Source organism: Hyperolius riggenbachi, chromosome 10 (genome assembly GCF_040937935.1).
Source record: "Hyperolius riggenbachi isolate aHypRig1 chromosome 10, aHypRig1.pri, whole genome shotgun sequence".
NCBI classification, from domain to species: domain Eukaryota; kingdom Metazoa; phylum Chordata; class Amphibia; order Anura; family Hyperoliidae; genus Hyperolius; species Hyperolius riggenbachi.
Genome location: NC_090655.1, coordinates 58,227,571 through 58,246,207, shown reverse-complemented (window position 1 = coordinate 58,246,207; position 18,637 = coordinate 58,227,571). Strand labels below are relative to the sequence as shown.

General features: G+C 45.4%; 1 long non-coding RNA gene across 1 annotated transcript in view; it reads left to right on the top strand.

Annotated features, from left to right (window-relative positions):
- The window catches only part of LOC137535954 (uncharacterized), a 53,486-nt gene extending 39,379 nt beyond the window's left edge, over positions 1-14,107 (top strand). The window contains exon 3 of the long non-coding RNA XR_011024487.1: positions 13,618-14,107. This is a non-coding gene — a long non-coding RNA (uncharacterized lncRNA). The remainder of the gene's footprint in view (positions 1-13,617) is intronic.
- The last annotated feature ends 4,530 nt before the right edge of the window (positions 14,108-18,637 follow it).

The window sequence follows — 18,637 nt, the reverse complement described above, 5'->3', positions numbered from 1 at the left end:
ATCGTTTACCATTGCCCATGCAAACACTGTGCTCCATCACGTCATTTTCCGCAATCAAGACTGTTCTGGCTAATGGCACTCCTGTGTCCGCCAGCAGGGGACAAAAACGTAGTAATTAACGTAGCAGCACGCGCGCTACTGAAGTATCGCGGTAGCACTACAAGGCCAGCGCGCAGCAGTAGGAACGTTAGTGTGTAAGTGAAGAGCGCCAGCTACACTGACAGGAACGCGCATAGTGTGCACTTGTTAGTATAATAACCCACGCTGCTTGAGCTTGTTGGTATTAACCAATCAGTTAGAGAGCGGTAGCTTTGATAAATCAGCCCCTATGTAAACTGGCTACCGTCTGGTTTCTGCTTGTAACTGTCTCAAACTCTCCCCAGTGAATATAAAGGGTTAAAGAAACCTTGTGCAATCATAATTATCCCTGTGTGCAGTGTTTAGAGATAATTTCAGCACATCAACAGAGAATGGGCCAATTTTGAGTAATTTTGGAAATGTCAACAGAAGCAGCAAATAACCTGTATAAGAAGTAGCAGCAAAATCACTAATGAAAGTTTATAGCATTATTGATCCGAGCCATTCACCCATTCACAGTGCACACGTTGCGTTGGTGACTAACACTGCATGTTAAGTGAAAGTACTGCATACAGTGCGTTATACATGTTACTAGCTGCGTTGGACTGTTTGCACATGCTGAGCAATAACTTGGAAGCATACTTTTCATTGCCTGTATGCTCTACTGTATGCGATAACGGGCATTAGGTTGCGTTGCAACTTTTTGGTGGTGTTGCATTGTAATTTGCGTTGCGACTTTAACGTCACATCAAACCACAACGTCCTAATGTGAAAGAGGCCTTACAGACACTTGAGCTAATAAGCTTCAGAAGACAGAGCTCAGTGGCTCTTTTGCATAGATAACTGGCCCATGTGACCCAGACTGCTGCAGGATGATTGGGCAAAAGCCCTGGCCTCTGATTGGCTCAGTGAGCCCTGTGAAGCTCCCGGAAGGGGCATGGCCATGTATCCCCGCGCTGGGCACCCGGACAGACGGCGTTCTGCGGTTTGGTGAGTGATTGCATACCTTTTAATGTATTTAAGGGGACATTCTGCATGTGTATCTTGGTCTCTGAGGAAGCGGGCAACTTTTATCCCGCGAAACGGCTGTCAGGCCTTTTGTTACCCCCCTCGCTTTCAATGTCTGTATGATTCTGGAATAAATAGCAAGCTAAAGTTCTGGTGCCCAGCGCTCTTTTTCTTCTACTGCATATGGAATACAAGACTTAAGTAGATACACAGAACCGGCACTGCAACTGTCAATCAACATGCACTGGGACTAAAGTAGGGTGCCTCTTAGAGGATTAGTGACGGGTCATGCTACAAATGGCGTGCTCAGACTTGAAAACAGCAGGTCATGGTAAGCAGAATGCAAGAGGAAAGTCGGCACATGCAAATGCGTAGCAGTAAAAAAGCTTTATTCTTGCGGCTTCATGCGATTAGCATAACGACACACAGTTGATAAAAATTGTCCTACCCGTTACTCCATGTGGCTGTGGGGTGAGGTGGGAGCAGTGGGGGCCCCCACGAAAATTTGGATTTTCTTGGTGGTCATGATAGGAAGCAATGATTGGTTAGTTGATGGTGTAGTGAACGATTTTTTGTCCGATCAGAATTTCTGATCGCTCGAACGATTTTTTGCTAGAAATTGGACCGTTAGTGGCCAGCTTTAGTTGTAATATGATCTGAAGAAGGGTTTTGGTTGCAGACTGATCTGAAGAAGAGTTTTGGTTGCAGACTGATCTGAAGAAGGAGTTTGGTTGTAGACTGATCTGAAGAAGGGATTTGGATGTATGAAGAAGGGGTTTATTTGCAGCCTCATCTGAAGGAGAAACCTGTGAGAAATATTCAGTTGAAGCATAATCTAAAGCCCCATACACACACTTTTATGCAGCACAATTGTTGAACAAATTTTGTTGTGAAACAAGTTGAAACCGCTAAAAAAAAGTATTTTGCTATTGTTCAAAAAGCTGATAAGACTGATAAGAAGTCAACCCAACAGTCTTATCAGCTCTTTGAACAACAGCAAAACATTTTTTAGCTGTTTCAACTTGTTTCACAACAAAAGTTGTTCAACAATTGTGCTGCATAAAAGACCGCTGTTGAGCGTGTGTATGGGGCTTAAAGCCCCATACACACTCTCAACAAAAGTCTTTTAAATGCACAATTATCAAACAAGTTGGCCAACTTTTGTCAAGGAAAGTTGGACAACGTTTGTCAAGAGGACAAGGTGTTATCACTGATAAGAGGTGACCAACAACTGATAAGGCGCAGCTCAAGTCAATCCAACAGTTGGATTGAATTGAGCTGCTTATCAGTCGTTGGTCGCCTCTTATCAGTGATAACGCCTTGTCGTCTTGACAAACGTTGTGCAACTTTTCTTGACAAAAGTTGGCCAACTTCTTCAAGTTGTTTGATAATTGTGCATTTAAAAGACTTTTGTTGAGCGTCTGTATCAGCCTCAAATAAGAAACTTGAGGGAGAAGGCTTGTGGCAAGCCATTTTGTGTGGGAAATCTAAAAGAAGAGTTTGGGTGCAGATGAGTGTGGTTGCACCGAAAGCAAATATCTACTGGAAGGTGAACTTCTCCTAATATTCACTGAAAAAACAGGAAACAGATGTGAGACACAGTCACATGATCGTGACAGCAAATCCAGGATTGGTAACTTGCTCAAATGGATCATATTCTTCCTTTTCTGTAGAATAAATGTTACCTAAACTAGTACAATCATTAAAGGGAACCTGAAGTGAGAGGGATATAGAGACTGCCATATTAATTTCCTTTTACACAATACACCTTTCCTGGCTGTCCTGTTGATTCTCTGCCTCTAGACCCTGAACAAGCATGCAGATCAGGTGCTCTGATTGAAGTCTTACTGGATTAGCCACATGATTGTTTCAGGTGTTTGAGTCAGATACTACTGCAGCCAAAGACATCAGCAGGACTGCCGGGCAACTGGTATTGTTTAAAAAGGCAATAATCATGGCAGCCTCTATATCCCTCTTACTTCAGACGCACTTTAAGTCTGCAATAAATAACAGTTACATCATGCTGGCCTTTGCCTGCACTCATCATCAGGCTGCATTGTCTAATGTGCTCATCTGAGAATATCTACCGCAACAACAATTATTTGAACGCCACAGCTTCATATAAAGAACAACAAGTAATCCACTGATTTATACAATGTGATTAGTTAGGGTAAATTATATATAAATGCGGATCGTTGATTAGAGTGGCAAACTCCAGTGGGGAGATGAACTGTCTTGCAACCCATTCACATTTTTTTCTTTCCACCTAATTAATAATGTTTTTTCTAGAAGATATGGATGGTTATGTCCTTATGGAAAAAATAAGCTCTTTGTAGAGGTAAGTGGAATAATTAGCCGGGATGGAACAGAGGCGTAAAGAAACGTAAGCGTCTTTGATAAGTGATGAAAGCACAGAGATGAGATCTCGAAACGTGTTTGAACTGATTTACAATTTTCCATATAAATGAAGGAAAAAAAATAGATGTCAAGGGTCTCTCGGTGACGGTAGAACACAGGCGGGTCTATAGAGCGGACGTTCGGATGATTGTGCGGGGATAATGCCGATTTATACAGACCTCACTCTACGCTGCTATTCACCTTCTCACGGCTAAGAACGCCTCCATTGTTTTTCTGTTCTATGACTGCTTATCCGAGCTGGTGGGACACTTTGTGAAGTACAGAAAGCTCCATACAGACCCGGACAATGACCCTTTCACGCACCTACCAGTCCATCTCGCACGTGCTGCCCCAGCTCTGATGCTGATTCCCAATGGAATAGAAGCAAATGAGATAAACAATGGACGGTTTGCCGGCGAACGGTTCCCGCCGAACTTCGGTCGTTCGCTAGCGAACGCAAACTTTTCCGGAAGTTCGGTTCGCCCCCATAGTGCATCATGAGAGTCTACTTTGACCCTCTACATCACAGTCAGCAGGCACATTGTAGCCAATTAGACTACACTCACTTCTGGAGCAACCCCCCCCCCCCCCCCCCTTATAAAAGGCAGGCAGCGTCAGGCTCTTCACTCACTCGTGTGCCTGCAGTAATTAGTGAAGGGATAGCTGCTGCAGACTCTCATAGGGAAAGCTTAGTTAGGCTCTTGTAGGCTTGTTAGCTTGCTCTTTGCTGATTCTTATTGCTAAAAAAAACACCCAACAGCTCTGTTGAGAGCTAATCTTGTGATCTATTTTTTTTGTGTGTGTGTTCCACTGACACTTGTGTTGCATAGACAGCCTTGCTAATTCCTACTGTGTGTGCCACTGCCAGGCCCAGCACATTCAGTGACTACTACCTGTGTGTGTGACAGGTGCACATTGTAATACCCACTGCATATACCTACCTGTTATTCACTGTGCACCCACCCACCTACGTGAGCGCACGCAGTGTCACTGTGCCTGTCCAGTACCTGTCTGTGTGTGACAGGTGCACATTGTAATACCCACTGCATATACCTACCTGTTGTTCACTGTGCACCCACCCACCTACGTGAGCGCACGCAGTGTCACTGTGCCTGTCCGTTACCTGTCTGTGTGTGACAGGGGCACATTGTAATACCCACTGCATATACCTACCTGTTATTCACTGTGCACCTACCCACCTACGTGAGCGCACGCAGTGTCACTGTGCCTGTCCGTTACCTGTCTGTGTGTGACAGGTGCACATTGTAATACCCACTGCATATACCTACCTGTTGTTCACTGTGCACCCACCCACCTACATGAGCGCACACAGTGTCACTGTGCCTGTCCAGTACCTGTCTGTGTGTGACAGGTGCACATTGTAATACCCTCTACATATACCTACCTGTTGTTCACTGTGCACCCACCCACCCACCTACTTGAGTGCACACAGTGTCACTGTGCCTGTCCAGTACCTGTCTGTCTGTGACAGGGGCACATTGTAATACCCACTGCATCTACCTACCTGTTATTCACTGTGCACCCACCCACCTACGTGAGCGCACGCAGTGTCACTGTGCCTGTCCAGTACCTGTCTGTGTGTGACGGGGCACATTGTAATACCCACTGCATATACCTACCTGTTGTTCACTGTGCACCTACCCACCTACGTGAGCGCACGCAGTGTCACTGTGCCTGTCCGTTACCTGTCTGTGTGTGACAGGTGCACATTGTAATACCCACTGCATATACCTACCTGTTGTTCACTGTGCACCCACCCACCTACATGAGCGCACACAGTGTCGCTGTGCCTGTCCAGTACCTGTCTGTGTGTGACAGGTGCACATTGTAATACCCTCTACATATACCTACCTGTTGTTCACTGTGCACCCACCCACCCACCTACTTGAGCGCACACAGTGTCACTGTGCCTGTCCAGTACCTGTCTGTGTGTGACAGGGGCACATTGTAATACCCACTGCATCTACCTACCTGTTATTCACTGTGCACCCACCCACCTACGTGAGCGCACGCAGTGTCACTGTGCCTGTCCAGTACCTGTCTGTGTGTGACAGGTGCACATTGTAATACCCTCTACATATACCTACCTGTTGTTCACTGTGCACCCACCCACCCACCTACTTGAGCGCACACAGTGTCACTGTGCCTGTCCAGTACCTGTCTGTGTGTGACAGGGGCACATTGTAATACCCACTGCATATACCTACCTGTTGTTCACTGTGCACCCACCCACCTACATGAGCGCACACAGTGTCGCTGTGCCTGTCCAGTACCTGTCTGTGTGTGACAGGTGCACATTGTAATACCCTCTACATATACCTACCTGTTGTTCACTGTGCACCCACCCACCCACCTACTTGAGCGCACACAGTGTCACTGTGCCTGTCCAGTACCTGTCTGTGTGTGACAGGGGCACATTGTAATACCCACTGCATCTACCTACCTGTTATTCACTGTGCACCCACCCACCTACGTGAGCGCACGCAGTGTCACTGTGCCTGTCCAGTACCTGTCTGTGTGTGACAGGGGCACATTGTAATACCCACTGCATGTACCTACCTGTTATTCACTGTGCACCTACCCACCTACGTGAGCGCACGCAGTGTCACTGTGCCTGTCCGTTACCTGTCTGTGTGTGACAGGTGCACATTGTAATACCCACTGCATATACCTACCTGTTGTTCACTGTGCACCTACCCACCTACGTGAGCGCACGCAGTGTCACTGTGCCTGTCCGTTACCTGTCTGTGTGTGACAGGGGCACATTGTAATACCCACTGCATATACCTACCTGTTATTCACTGTGCACCTACCCACCTACGTGAGCGCACGCAGTGTCACTGTGCCTGTCCGTTACCTGTCTGTGTGTGACAGGGGCACATTGTAATACCCACTGCATATACCTACCTGTTATTCACTGTGCACCTACCCACCTACGTGAGCACACGCAGTGTCACTGTGCCTGTCCAGTGGACCTGAACCCTTGCACAGGACAGAAGAAGGAAAACAGAGAGAAATGAACCCTGTATGTATTTAGAGAGTTTAGCCTGTCTATTTCCCCTTAATTTTTGACTAATCACTACTGTAATGTGAACTCTCAGCTGTGTCAGCTCAGGGATCTCCTTTGCCATGGCAGAGTAGTTTATCTGTAAATACAGGAAAGCAGGAAGTAGACACACTGTAGATTTATTGCAGGATTTGTATCAGCTGTAACAAAAAAATATTTTGTTCTGTAAGGGCCCGTTCTTCCCACTAGAGCGAATCTGCATGCGTTTTCTGCATGCAGATTTGCATAACCAATGTAAATCAATGGGCCTGTTTCCACTTGTCAGAAATTCTGTGCAGTGAGCTGTGCAGAAAAAAATCTGCACAGCAGAGCCATCAGAATTCGCACACTGCAAGGCTAGTGTGTGATTCACCTGTAATGTACTTAAAGGATACCACAACTGAAATGTGACATAATGAGATAGACATGTGTATGTACAGTGCCTAGCACACAGATAACTATGCTGTGTTCCTTTTTTTCTTTCTCTGCCTGACTCATACAGGAAGTGACTACAGTGTGACCCTCACTGATAAGAAATTCCCCTTTTTTACCTCTTTCTTGCTCTCAGAAGCCATTTTCTGCTAGGAAAGTGTTTTATAGTCACTTCCTGTCTGAGTCAGGACTGAGTCAGCCACTTACATACCTGATATTTAACTCTTTCAGGCAGAGAAAGAAAAAAAGGAACACAGCATAGTTATCTGTGTGCTAGGCACTGTACATACACATGTCTATCTCATTATGTCACATTTCAGTTGTGGTATCCTTTAAAGAGAATCTGTACTCTAAAATTCTTACAATAAAAAGCATACCATTCTATTAATTATGTTCTCCTGGGCCCCTCTGTGCTGTTTCTGCCACTCCCTGCTGCAATCCTGGCTTGTACTTGCCAGTTTTAGGCAGTGTTTACAAACAAAAGACATGGCTGCTAACCAGCATGTGATAGGCAGAGAGGAGCTCAGCCTGCGACTCACACAGAGCCTGGAGGGGGCGTGGAGAGGGTGTGTATAGCTTCTTCCTATCACAAGCAGAGCAGCACTTTCCAGCCTGAGCCTACAAAGCTGACAAAGGAAAGAAGATTAGATTATATAACCGAGATAATACAGCCACTGTGCAACTAGGAAAGGCTGCAGTAAGACAGACCACATTAGAACAGGTATGGGAACTTATAGGATAGAAGAAATAAGGCTGAACATTTTGTTAGTCTCTTTAAAAGGAAATTTGCCTGCGTTTTCGTTATGCAAATGTTCCATGTGATTTCGTACGTTTTCGCTTAAAATCAATGTAAAAGCACACAGGCACTGACATGGTTAAATTCGCATACCTACAAACCGATGCAAATTGTAATGCGTTTTCGCTTTAAATTGTGCATACAATCGCATACAAATTTGCATCCGCATGCAAATTCGTTTTCGCGTTTTGCGCAACGGAATCGCAATGCACTAGTGGAAACGGGCCCTCAAGGTTATCAGTGGAGTAGCAATAGGGGTTGCAGAGATCTCAACCACAGCGGGACCCTTGGGCCAGAGGACCCTCCCTCAACCGTAGTATTAGCTCTTTCTTGGTCCTGTGTTGGTAATAATCACTTCTATAGATGCTTTGAATGATAATAATCGTTAACAAGCTGTTCTCCATCCCCTTCTTGCACCTCTGACACTGTAGTTAGGGACGGTAAATCCAGCACTGGAGACTTGGGCGCAGCAGCGCAGGAGACTTGGGCGCAGCCGGCGCCACCATAGGCCGTAATAGGAACTACGGCTATCGCAGGCACAGGGAGTAACTTCAGCGCCGTCAGAAGACGGATCTGAAGTTGCTTTTAAAACAATAATTCGGCTTCCAGCAATTGCTGGAAGCCGAATTATTTCATTCCCCCACTATCCATGTCGGCCTGGAGGGGGAATAGTAATTAACACGGCCCGGACTTGTGCGGCAGCAGGATTAGCCATATACTGGCTGTGTCCTGCGCCCAAGTCTCCGGCGCCGTTCTCTCTCGTACGCCACTGTAGTTGCCATTGGCAGGTCTTGGTGCGCTGTATCAATTGTTATGTATAGAGTGCTTTGTGGGCCTCAATGTAAAACTTGCACTGGGACCCACAGCTCCTTAGCTACACCACTGGTTATTATGCTGTTGCTTGTCTTTTAGAGCAGAGAGGAAGTTCTGAGTCCAGGTCCTCTTTAAAGTTTATGAGCCGGACAGCTGTGCTATTCTACTTTAATATGCTGCTTTGTCCATAAACAAGTTGTCTTCAGTTACCGCCACATTACAACCACTAGAACCCTTGAAAAACCATTAATCCGCCATTAGGTTGCACTTTATCTCCTGATTGGCTCGGCCATCCGGCAAGATCTATATTCATCTTTTCATTAACAAGCTCAGCGAAAGGAAAAAATGTTCTTTAGCCGGAATGGTGGGAGCAGCGGCGGGATAAATGTAACCTCAGCGATGTGGCTTGGCCCGCGGCTTCTTGCAACACATTGAAGATCACTGCCTCATCCTGCTAGGAAACGGGCTAAAGAGAGATCCGTCTAAATGCCCATTAAGGGCTCCCTTTTGCCGGGCTTTAAAGTTTTGCTTATTGGTTTTTATTTGAAAGAAGCATATTTTCTTGGTAAGACTAATGGCCTGCGCGGTGGAGCCGCAGGAATGCACGCTCTATAAACCCAGCTCAGAGGATGTTCACTTCCAAGAAGCCGAATCATCTTCATATCAACAACAACATCGCAGCTCCTCTCCGGCCTCACATTAAGCACCGCAGAGCCGCAAACTCAGATTTGGAGCCGCAGCGCCACCTAGCGGTCTATACTGACACGTCGCTTCTTGTGCAGAGGAAGAACTATACTTATACTTAATTCAGTTGAGGACCAGTAGTTTATACCCCCCAGTGACCAGGCCATGTTTTACAATTCAGTACTTCACAATTTTAGCAGTTTATTGCTTGGCCATACAACTTAGCACCCAAATTAATTTTATCTCCTTTTCTTCCCACTATTAGACCTTTCTTTTGGTGCTATGTGATTGCTGCTGCAATTTTTTGTACTTAATTAAAGAAGCCCTACATTTTCATATGATCCCTCCCTCCCTAAATTGGCCCTATACTACATAAAAATATATGCCTATATATTGTGAGCCCATCAGAGGGACAGTTAGTGACAAGATGCTATACTCTGTGCAGCGCTGCGTAAGATGTCAGCGCTATATAAATATTTACTTGTCTAATATATACAATATACCGCCTGCCAGTACTAATCGGCCGCTGGCAGGCTAATTGCTGCGGCTGTTTACAAAGATGGGAGCTCGCGCTCGTGCGAGCGCAAGCTCTCATCTAATCTCACCCCTCGCAAGAGTTAGGTGGTTGCAGAGCGGTTAAAGTGACACTAAAGAAAAAAAAACGTATGATATAATGAATTGTAAGTAGTACAGATAATTAATAGAACATTAATTTCAGAAGAGAGAAGACGAAGAAGAGTCTCAAATTTTTATTTTCAGTTATATAGCGCTTTTTTTTAATTTTTTTTTATAGCATATAATATTGCATCATTCTGTAATGTTTGAGCTACTTACCCTTTGACCTCCCCTGCAGTAAAAGGCTTATCTAATCTGGATCTGACTGTTTATTTGATGTTTAAGTGCTTCAGAAAACAGGACTGTATTTGACCCAGTGGGTCGGAGAGCTCAGAGAAGCTCTATTGTATAGATAACTGCAGTTTCTTAACTCTTCTTGTTCTGGAAAACAACATGAGAATAATTTCTTTGCTACTAATGTTCTATTTCTTAGCTGTACTACAAAACAAAAGCTTTCCTTCTTAAAGGGGTTCTTTAGGTTTTTTGTTTGTTTGTTTTAATTTCACTTACCGGTGATTTTATTGGTCCCCTGCTGAAGACCTGTGCCTGCGCCGGTACTCCAGGATCCTGCGGTCCCCTGCGGTGGCTCGCTTTCAGTTCTGCCAATTTACAAATTGATGGCCACTGCGCCTGCGTGGCCCTGGCGTCCTTGCTCACGTCAGGTTGGAGTGTGCATATGTCTCCCATGATGCATCACTGCTGAATATGAAAATCAGTCTTTGTTATCCCTGTAAGTTAGCCACACCTCCAGAACCACTGGAATTCAATGATGTGTCAGCTTGTTAAATTAGTACAATTGACAAGCTGACACATCGTAGCAGCATTTCAGCAGTTCTGGAGGTGTGGCTAGCTTACAGGAACAAAGGATGATTTGCATATTCCGCAATGATGCATCATGGGGGACCTCATTTGCTCACTCTAATCTAAATTATCGCAAACTTTTGCTTTGCATTCATTTTAGTAAGAGGGCTTTTTGGTCCTTTTGTAGCCCTTTACACACTCCTAGGAGTTCTGGTTCACCATGAGCTTGCTGGGTAATCGGTAAATCTCAGCTGTACTACACATACAATTAATTATATCATAAGTTTATTTTCGTTTTAGCTTTGCTTTAAAGGACAACTGAAGCTGGAAGGATATGGTATGAAGGCTGACATATTTATTTCCTTTTAAACAATACCAGTTGCCTGGCTGTGCTGGCGATCTTCTCTAATACATTTAGTCATACATCCTGAGCAAGCATGCAGCAGATCAGATGTTGATGACATCATCAGATCAGCTGCATGCTTGTTTCTGGTGTTATTCAGACACTACTGCAGCCAAATAGATCAGCAGGGTTGCCAGGCAACCCATATTTTGTTTAACAAGAAAAAATATGGCAGACTCCATAATTTTCTCACTTCAGTTGTCCTTTAACCTACCTGGTGGTGCATTTCTGTTTGGAATTATCAGTCAAAAGTGGTACATTTTTTTTTCAAGAATTTTAGGCCTCCCATTTTTAAATCCTATAATTCACCAAAATATGTCAGAATAAAAGCGTGGTAGACATTCTACATATAAATAAAAGACTAGAACACAAATTTGTTGAATTAATTATATTTATGAATACAAATTCTGAAACTGTACAAATAAGGCAGGCAGAGAGTAGTCAAAATCTAGGCAGAGGTGGGTGCAGGCGGCAGGCAGAAAGTTATCAAAAGCCAGGCAAAAGTTGGTAACAGTAAGACAGAAGCACTTAGCTCAGAAACAGTTGAGGACCAAATGGCTATATTGTCATCCTGTGCTTTCAAATGAGCTTATCTGCCATCTCTGCCATGGCAGTCATGTGACACTGGGAAGAGATCAAATTACAACTTGTGATTAGAGACAAATGAGGAGGAATTAGACAAGCTAAACTCTCTATACATACACACATACATATACTGTATCTTCCCCAAAGCATTCAAACAGGCCACTGTGCTTCCCCTGCTGAAAAAACCCTCACTCGACCCATCCCTACCCTCAAACTACCGCCCAATCTCCCTCCTTCCCTATGCTTCTAAACTCCTCGAACGCCTAGTCCACCAGCGCATTACCCAATACATCAACACCAATGCCCTACTTGACCCCCTACAGTCTGGATTCCGACCTGCGCACTCAACTGAAACAGCCCTCGCCAAGGTGGTCAACGACCTTACCCTTGCCAAGGCCAAAGGCAGTTATTCCATCCTGCTCCTCCTTGACCTCTCTGCAGCATTTGACACTGTTGACCACTCCCTCCTCCTCCAATCACTACAGTCCATGGGCATCCATGGGCTTGCCTTGGCCTGGATCTCCTCCTACCTATCCAATCGCTCCTTCACCACTTCCTTCAATGGCTCCTCCTCAACTCCTGCCCCCCTTTCAGTTGGGGTCCCCCAGGGCTCTGTTCTAGGCCCCCTTCTTTTCTCCATATACACTTCCTCATTTGGCAAGCTTATCTCCTCCCTGGGCTTCAATTACCACCTTTATGCAGATGACACTCAGATTTACCTCCATACCCCCGATCTCTCAGCCACCACCATAAACAAGGTCTCCTCGTGTCTCTCAGCAATTTCCTCCTGGATGTCAGCTAGGTTCCTAAAGCTTAACCTAGACAAAACTGAGCTCCTGATCCTTCCACCCCATGCTGCTGCACCCATCCCAGGTTTCCACCTCACAATCGACAACACAACCATTCTCCCTACCTCCCAGGCCCGCTGCCTGGGTGTCACCTTGGACTCTGACCTCTCCTTCATCCCACACATCCAAAACATCACAAGAGCCTGCAATTTCCACCTCCGTAATATCTCCAAGATCCGCCCATTCTTAACCCCGGACACGACCAAACTGCTCATCCATGCCCTCATCATCTCCCGCCTTGATTACTGTAACTCACTCCTTTCTGGCCTCCCCCTGAAACGCACTGCCCCCCTTCAATCAGTGATGAACGCGGCTGCAAGACTCATCCATTCTTCGCACCGCTCTGCATCCACATCTCCCCTTTGTGAATCCCTGCACTGGCTCCCTATCCGTCTCAGGATAAGTTTCAAGATTCTATGCCTGGCGTATAAATCTGTTCACAAAACATGCCCTACCTACATCTCGCAGCTTGTTCACAAGTATACACCAGGTCGCCCCCTCCGTTCCTCCAACGACCTTCGCCTCACCACCCCGCGCATTTCACACTCCCATGCCCGCCTCCAGGATTTCTCAAGAGCTGCCCCCACCCTCTGGAATGCCCTTCCACCACCCATCAGACTTGCTCCCTCTTTCAACACATTCAAGCAAGCCCTCAAAACCCACCTCTTTATGATGGCCTACCCACCTCCTACCACACAGTAACTCTCTAAGGAATATTTAACAGCCCCCCCCTAGTGTTTCCACCCCTCCCTTTAGAGTGTAAGCCTCTGGCAGGGTCCTCCACTCCCTAGTGTAATCTACAGGATCATGTGCTCCTGTCCTATGACAGCCTGTACTTGTATTACTGGGCCTACCTAACCAGCCCATATTGCATGATCATGTATTTTGTACAATTTGTATGTATAACTTTGTTCTATGTGTATAACCCTATGTATGTCATCCTTGTATCATTGTATATATTTATTGTCCAGCGCTGCGTAATATGTTGGCGCTTTATAAATACAATAAATAATAATAATAATAATAATAATAATAATAATAATAATATGGCACATTTCTCTGTTTTCCTTATGCCATGTGTGAAAACTAGTGTTCCACTTTAAAAATTGTTGCCGCCCTCGATGATGTTACACCGCACCGCTGAAACCACCGCACTGATTGGCCGCCGGGTCCCCGGAAGAAGAACGGGGATATGGGGATACGGGCAGCCCAAGAAAGATACAGGTAGCCAGAGAGAGAGGCTGGAGTCCCGCAGCGCCGAGGAGAGGCAGAGATTGACGGAAGCAGAGGCAGAGCTACTGCATAAAGCTCTGCCCCTACCCGGAAGCCCCACATTTTTCTCCAGGAATTTCGGGGGTATTAAGATCTCGTCCTGCCGTGTCCCTGCAGCGAATCAGTTTGGATTAGAATGAGGAAGCTACCTGCTGGATAAAATCAGGTATTTTAAATGGCTTTGGACTCTCCTTAACTTGTTATCCATATTTTGAAATGGACACCTGGTCAATAATACCATGGACTCGCATTACTGATTTTATCTCAAAAACATACTCCGTGACAAACCCAGGATTTTAAACTGACAACTGAGGTGAAAATAAACTAATGAAATAAACAATTGTACCTATCTCTCTTCTTTTTCTTGTTTTATGGTTGGAATTTCTTATCATTGAGGGTCACACTGTAGTCTGACTTAGTCGGGAACTGCCACTTTACATACCTGATGTTTAACTCTTTCAGGCAGAGAAAGAAAAAAAAGGAACACAGCACAGTTGTGTGCTAGGCACTGTACATACACATGTATATCTCATCATGTCACCACGGTGGCGTAGTGGTTAGCTTTCTCGCCTTGCAGCGCTGGGTCCCTGGTTCGAATCCCAGCCAGGGCACTATCTGCAAAGAGTTTGTATGTTCTCTCCGTGTCTGTGCGGGTTTCCTCCGGGCACTCCGGTTTCCTCCCACATTCCAAAAACATACGGATAAGTTAATTGGCTCCCTCTAAAATTAGCCCTAGACTACAGTACTTACAGTACATAATATAGACATATGGCAATGGTAGGGATTAGATTGTGAGCTCCTTTGAGGGACAGTTAGTGACAAGATATATATATATATATATATATATATATATATATATATATATATACACTGTACAGCGCTGCGTAATATGTCGGCGCTATATAAATACTAAATAATAATAAAAAAATGTCACCTGTCACCTCGGGTATCCTTTAAAGAGACTCCGAGACGAGATAATGAGCAGCTCTTATGCTGAATACACACGTTGAGATTTCCCGTTCAATTCCTGGGATCGAACGAATCGAATCGATTATTTCCAACATGCTCGATTCGGATTTCGATCGTTTCTGCCGTCGATTTGGCATACTTAACGTGCAAATCGATGGCAGAAACGGTCGAAATCTGAATCGAGCTTGTTGGAAATAATCGATTCGATCTGTTCGATCCCGGGAATCGAACTGGAAATCTCAACGTGTGTATTCAGCATTATACTTACCCGGGGCTTCCTCCCGCCCCATAAACATGTCTAAGTCCTACGCCGTCCACCCACGGTCTTGCTTTCAGCCGCGGTGAGCTCTGTTACCAGCCTCAGTGACGTCAGTCCGGGTCTACTGTGCATGAGCAGGAGGTCTGCGCATGTGCAGGAGACGCTGTCTGGCTTCGACTGAGGCTGGTAACGGAGCTCATCGCGGCTGAACGGCAGACCGCGGGAGGACAGCATAAGGCTTAGATGTGTCTATGGGGCAGGAGGAAGCGCCGGGTAAGGGGTAAGTATAAGAGCTGCTCGTTATCTCATTTCTGAGTCTCTTTAAAGGGTTATTCATGAAAGGCTTTGTTTTTTCAAACTTTCTTTTTCTTCTCTCTTTTCTCCCCCTAAATATTGCTTAAAGAGAAACCGTAATCAAGAATTGAACTTCATCCCAATCAGTAGCTGATACCCCCTTTTACATGAGAAATCTATTCCTTTTCTCAAACGGATCATCAGGGGGATCTGTATGGCTGATATTGTGGTGAAACCCCTCCCACAAGAAACTGTGAGGACCATGGTCCTGGCAGGTCCCTTTCTGTGAACCTTGCTGCATTGTGGGAAATAGCTGTTTACAGCTGTTTCCAACCACCAAAACAGCAAGCAGCAGCTACATCACCTGCCAGCAGTAAAAATGTCACCATGTGGTAAATGTCAGAATGTAAATCAGGTAGAGAAAAGATTTTACAATGGGCAAACACTGACTAAATCATTTATACATAATTATTGTAAAAATGAGGTACTTTGTTATTACATTATTTTCACTGGAGGTCCTCTTTAAAGTTACTGGCAGTTACACTGATGCTGCACTAAATAACTAAACTTAAATCGAAGTGGTAAATTATATTGGAGCCATTTCATGTTTTTATTTGGGGATGTCACAGCTGATTGCTGGCAGGTGACATAGCAACCCCACCGACTGCAGTACCCCTATTCCCCTAATCTCATATGAGGAGCTTAAGGAGGATTTTTAAACAACATTTGGAGGGAAAAAAAGTAATCTTGTAACCATATGTATAAATTTAAATGGCAGGGGCAGAACTACAAATCATGTACCCCACCCCCCCAGCAAAACTTTGAAGGGGCCCCCGAGTGTTTGCGTCCTTTCCCTTGCCTACCCTGGTGACCCTCACACCCTGCAGGGAGTGGCTGCAAGGTGTAATGGTTAAGGGCTCTGCCTCTGACATGGGAGACCAGGGTTCTAATCTTGGCTCTGCCTGTTCAGTAAGCCAGCACCTATTCAGCAGGAGACCTTAGGCAATAGGCAAGCCTCCCTAACACTGCTACTGCCCATAGAGCGCGTCCTAATGGCTGCAGCTCTGGCGCTTTGAGTCAGCCAGGAGAAAAGCGCTATATAAGTGTTTTTCTTTTAAAGCAAGTGTGGCCATCGTAATCTTCACCCACATAACAAGTATAGCCACAAGAACACCTGATCTGAAGGTTAGACCCCTTTATGGGGGAAGGAAAGGTTAGTAGTTTGGGGCCCCTCAGAGCTCTGCAACCCCCCCCCCCCCCTGTTGCAGGGGCTGCTCCCCCTTCCCTGTAGTTCCTCCTCTGGAATAATGCTCTATATTTACTAGTGGCCTAAAAACCTGTCCAACCTACATTTCCGATCTAACTCAGAGGTACATACTTAGCCACTCACTCCGCTCCTCCAATGAACTTCGCCTGACCACCCCCCACATCACCCAGTCCCATGCACGCTTCCAGGACTTCTCAAGAGCTGCTCCAACACTATGGAACTTCCTACCTCCACCCATTAGGGCAGCCCCTCCTTCAACATCTTCAAGAAAGCTTTCAAAACTCACCTTTTCACCCCTCACAAGTGCTCTAAACCCGCAGCTGAACTCTGGTCTCCTACCTTTCGTGTCCCTACCTCTCCCTCTAGATTGTAAGCCTTCGGGCAAGATCCTCCTCCTTTTGTGTCCTACCCGATCATGCACCTGCATTACTGTGCACCAGTGACTTAGCTAAGGAGCCGTGGGCCCCGATGCAAGTTTTACATGGGGGCCCCCAAAGCACTCTATACATAACAATTGATACAGCGCACCAAAATCTATCAATGGCAACTACAGTGTCACAGGTGCAAGAAGGGGATGGGGAACAGTTTAATGATTACCAATATTCAAAGTATCTATAGAAGTGATTATTATGAGCACAGGACCAATAGAGAGCTAATAATGCAGTTGAGGGAGGGCCTTTCGGGACCCCTCTGGTTCAAGGGCCCCGATGCGGTCGCTACCTCTGCAACCCCTATTGCTGCGCCCCTGCTGTGCACCCATGCTATGCATTTGAGTGAACTCAACTTGCCTAATCTCCATTCTCCCATCCAGTGACTGACTAAGCATTACCTTGTACTCATACTGTGCTGCGTGATCTGGTTTTCTTGTATTCCTGCAGGGGCGTAGCAATAGGGGTTGCAGAGGTAGTGACCGCATCGGGGCCCTTGGGCCAGAGGGGCCCTAAAGGGCCTTCCCTCAACTTTAGTATTAGCTCTCTATTGGTCCTGTGCTCATAATAATCACTTTTATAGATACTTTGAATTGTGGTAATCATTAGCAAACTGTTCCCCATTCCCTTCTTGCACCTCTGACACTGTAGTTGCCATTGGCAAGTTTTTGTGCGCCGTATCAATTGTTATGTATAGAGTGCTTTGGGGCCCCAATGTAAAACTTGCATCGGGGCCCACAGCTCCTTAGCTACGCCACTGTAGTCCTGTGTTGTCATATTGCTGTATGTCACCCCTAAATATTGTCTGTAAACTAAACTTATGTCCAACGCTGCATAATATGTTGGCGCTTTATAAATACAATAAATAAATAGTGTGTTTTTCACAGATCTCTGTATCCTGTTTGCTGGGGGTCTAATTCAGCTTTTTTGTACATTGTTGTGTATTTATGTAGAGATGCGCAGCAGTTTATTTCAGCAATAGGTCTCCTTTATTTTATTTTTTTCTCTGAACTCCCTTTCACATTAACATCGGTGAACAGTCCTCCTTCCGCTTGAATATGGTTTGTCCTGATTAATGTTCACTGTCAGCCTTTGTATTGATTACAGTAATTTCCTACTTGTCCTGTATTATTCCAGGCTGGAAACTCCATAATGTCAGCTGCAAGGCAGAACACAGGGCCGCACAATCTGAATATTGATGAGTGTAATCGGCCTAATTATTGGCCAATAGGGTTCAGGAATGGCCATAAATTCAACCTAATAGTGGTCGTATGATTTATGGGATAATCAGGACTGCACTATTCTAGCAAGGAAATTATAAAAAAATAAATAACTCCTACCTAGTTAAGCTCTGAAGTGTTAGTAAGAGCACTACACCCGCCTTCATTATTTCAGCATCTGTGAATGCCACCTTGCCAGCTGCCACCAGTCCTGGAGGCATCACCATACCTACCAAATTTTTGAGATGAGAAAGATGGAGGGAAGACACACCCCTGCCACACCCCTAATCAGGCCCCAGCTATACCTCCGTCACATCCTGATGACATCCCTGCTATAACACTGCAGAGCTGCAGCTGCAGGACTGCAATTACTACAGCAGATTGAAAAAGCTGCAAGTAAA